The 3798-nt window shown below is 45.4% G+C and overlaps 1 protein-coding gene across 4 annotated transcripts in view; it reads left to right on the top strand.

Annotated features, from left to right (window-relative positions):
- Window positions 1-235: 235 nt before the first annotated feature.
- Window positions 236-3798, top strand: part of dgkg (diacylglycerol kinase, gamma) — a 122806-nt gene continuing 119243 nt past the window's right edge. For 2 of the 4 annotated variants that reach the window (XM_016680293.1, XM_016680291.1), the window contains exon 1: window positions 236-622. The gene's annotated coding sequence lies outside the window, so the exon portion shown is untranslated. The remainder of the gene's footprint in view (window positions 623-3798) is intronic. The other 2 variants (XM_016680294.1, XM_007569272.2) reach the window with 1 other exon arrangement.

Raw genomic sequence — 3798 nt, 5'->3', positions numbered from 1 at the left:
TAGAAATCAGAAATAATTCCCAGAATGTCTGCCTTATTTATTTCCTCTGTTAAAACCTGTTGGACTTTCATGTTTTCCTTCTGTTGAAAATCAAATACTAGATATGTCTATAAATCTTTATTTGCTTTTTGGTGGATGAGAGACAGAATTAGAGAAGCAAAGAAAAGCTTGCTGATCACAGAGAGCGAGAGAGAGAGAGAGAGAGAGAGAGAGAGAGAGAGAGAGAGAGGGAAGAGAGCAAGAGAGGAAACTGCATGCGAGAAAGCAGCAGCACACACACATACACACACCCGGAGCATTAACCATGCTCACGAGAATCTGAAAGAAAGACAGAGAAGTGAAGGAAGAAGGCAGAGGGAGGGGGGAAAGGCAGGTTTAATGAATTCAGGCGAGAGGGGAGGGATGGCGCGTCTGCTGAGGATCCAGTGGCCGCTGCTGCCGCTGCATGTAGCTGAGCGTTTGCAGTGAGGGACGTCTCTGTGGCTCGCTGGGAACCAGACACCAGTCCTGCACAGCCACGACTCCACGTCTGTGAGCCACGGGCTGGAGGTCTGCCTGAGCCGGCGGGGCAGAGAGACCGGGGATGGTGGACGGTCTGGGCTGGGATCAGCAGAGCCCACAGGTAGGACAGACTCCTCTCTCTTTCTGTCTCTCTCTGGTTTCTCTCTCCGTCTGCGTGTGTGTCATCTGATGCTTGTTGCTGTTTCACTCTCGTCCGGTTTGGGCTTGCTTTGACGCATGCCACATGCTTATCTGAATTTCTCGCTCGTGCTTCTTAAACTTGCATTTTATGCTTCCTCACTGTGTCGCTTTGTGAAGTCGACGGGTTGCTGGCTGAGCCAAGCAGCATTTCAGCACATGACGGGATCAATACTGTAGTCTGATCAGCTGGTGTTTAATGAAAGCCGCAGACATCCCCTCCCTGGGTCAGGTCACACTTTTCCAGAGAGAAACATCTGGTCAAAGACATCCTTCAGTCAGAGCTCCCCACGTTGAGAGGAGGTTCATTATTAAGAAATGGCCATTAACAACGAGTGCAGACCACACCATCAGTTCTGAACTCATTTCTGAACATCTTGCATCCACTTTATGCTAATTCTGACTCTGTCTATGTGTTTGGAGCAAGAGCTGCACAGCCTGACACCCTTTAATCCCAGCCTGCTTGGTTCAGAGCGACGGTTTAGTCGGAGACAGCTGATTAATTTCCTGTCACACACCTAATCACACCTCATAAAGCAGTCACCAAATGTCACGGTTGCTGTTTCCCTGGACGGAGCCCGCTCGGCTTGGATGGCGAACATGCGGAGCTTCGCCGCCCGACTCTCCTGTGAGGAAACACGACCTGTGAGCCTGGAGAGGGCAGAGCTGAGCGAATCAGGGCGGGCGCAGGGTGGATGTGAGCAGCAGGGCGTGTTGGGAGGATCATTTAACTGCCCTCTGAAAATGTGGCTCACGTTCTGAGTGTCAGGATGGGACGCATGCGCCGATGTGCACTGCATGGGCCACGCACCTGCTTTAGGTGAGAGGACTGGACCAGAACACGCTGATGGACCCCTCTGATGATGAGCCACCAATCAGGATGAGGCTCGAGTAAGGAAAAGCAGTCTGTCCGGATGAATACTCACTCCGCTTCCACAGGATTAAACATGCAAGGCTCTGTCAGGAGACCAGAAACTCGCTGACTACTGATCCACTCTCTAAGCAGAGATGGTTGCCTTCCGGGGCTGTTTGAGCCTGTGTGTATCGTATTCTGTGTGTAATCAGGACAAAAACTCCAGTTTGTTTTTGTTCTCGCTGTGATTCAAACAGAACCAACACACTTATCAAATGGCTGCACCCAACCACTATCCTGGAGGAACACAAATGGTTTTTACTGTCATCATTCAAGTGGCCAAGAAAACAAAACAAAACAAAACAAAAAAATTGCCAGGAAGTAAACTTAGTGTTTGTGTTGGGACAAAAAGCCCAAGGCAGGAGGGAAACCCAGTTTGGTCCCTTTACTCCCTCATTCAAAAACCTACCTGGAGTTTTGCCTTAATTGTTTCATGCATGTTTGAGAAATCCTATAATCTCCCATGGCAACCATTCAAGCTGTGGAAAACGCCTGGGTGGACCTAGCCCCGCCTTCACAGCACAGTTCTTCATCAGAGCTGCAGCGTCCAAGCCTCCGCCTCACACGCCCCAAACCACTCAGCTCCTTCAGACTAGCCAGCAACAATTAGCAAACACCTGGTGGAACTGAGCATCTGCTGAGCTCATTACAGGAGCTACTTCTCAATGCAGCGCTGGTAAAATTTATGAAAGGGTTAATGGAGGAGTCATGTTGTCATGACTTCCTGGAGGTGGAGTGTCAGAAAGAGCAGGAGCTTTTAAAAAGACAGTGGCCCAATTTCAAGGCTTTGAATTAGGAAGTCAAATTTCTTTTAACCCACGTTTGATCTGTAGCAGTTTTGTAACACCTGAAGTTAACATGCAACACTGACAGCGATGTTTTTGGTGAAGATACGTCTGATTTTGATTTTAATCACAAGATGCCAGGTCAGGTGTCTAGGCAAAGGGTTTGGGTTAACATTCGTTTCACATGGCAAAGATAATTAATCATAGTCTTGTTATCTTAAAGGATTTAAAGCAAAGTACAATATGTGGACCCAAAAACACAGAGTGAGCATGGCGGACAGGCACTGTGCCTCCCAGAAGTATTCACACATTTTAAACATTTGTCCCTTTCCAGCACCAAGCTTCAGCACATTTTTATGTAGCATAAAGGAGCACAGCTTTGGGACATGGAAGGAAAATATGAATTATTTTACAAACAAAAATCACATGGCATTGCAGGCAGTACTTTGTAAAAGCAGCTGTGATTACAGAGACAGCTGAGTGCAGCACAATGGCTCCACAGTGTGAAGCTTTAGAACAGAAATGTCATGTGATGATCTGATTACATTAATCTAAAAACAAAACTACTGAAATAGTTTAATATCATCTATTTATAACACTATGTTACAATGTTAAATTATTGTACAGTGTATTATTATTGCTATTATAGTTGCTATCGGTAACCTTATTTTAATATACGTTTGGAACGTTTGTGTGAGCCTATGAGTATCAGACGCTGGTGCTACGCCTGAATATCCCCTCCGTGGGACAATAAAGGCTGTTTATGTTCCGATTTGATTTCTATTTTTATGTCCATACTATAAATTCAGACAGCCAGAGATGCTGAGGTGATGAGAGAACACACCTCAGTCATTTCAGAGTTACTCTTTTCCAAATCAGCTGCTTCTAACAGATTTTTTAATGAGTTTCAGGACCAGATAAAGGCTGAACTTCCTGTTTGGTGTCAAGTGGTGAGATTAAATCTAAAGTGAAAACACACAGAGACACAGTGATGTGTGATGAGCTGAGGTGCTCAGAATACACAAACACAGAATTGAAGGATTTTCTTCCGTTCCCTGCCTGCATGTTGGATCCGTTTCACACAGAGCTGGTCATTCTGCATGTGTCGCCGTCACACTGGGATTCGGACAAACCCATGTCTGGACGGCGGATTAATAAAATTGCTGGCTCATGAAAAAATACCTCAATGTATTTGCATCACCTTCATAATTCTATTTCTCTGACTGTACGAACATTGATCACTGGATCTCTGCTGTCAGAGAATGTTGATGCTGCTCATCCATTCAGTCTACAGAATATTTCTATAATTTTAGCAGAATGTTTTTAGCAACTCTTATTTGTCTTACTTCTTTCAGGAGATTGATTTTTTTTGTCCAGTTGAACAAAATGAATCAGTAAAAG

This window comes from Poecilia formosa, unplaced genomic scaffold (assembly GCF_000485575.1).
Source record: "Poecilia formosa unplaced genomic scaffold, Poecilia_formosa-5.1.2 Scaffold239, whole genome shotgun sequence".
Lineage (NCBI taxonomy): Eukaryota > Metazoa > Chordata > Actinopteri > Cyprinodontiformes > Poeciliidae > Poecilia > Poecilia formosa.
This window is presented reverse-complemented; position numbering and strand designations above follow the sequence as displayed.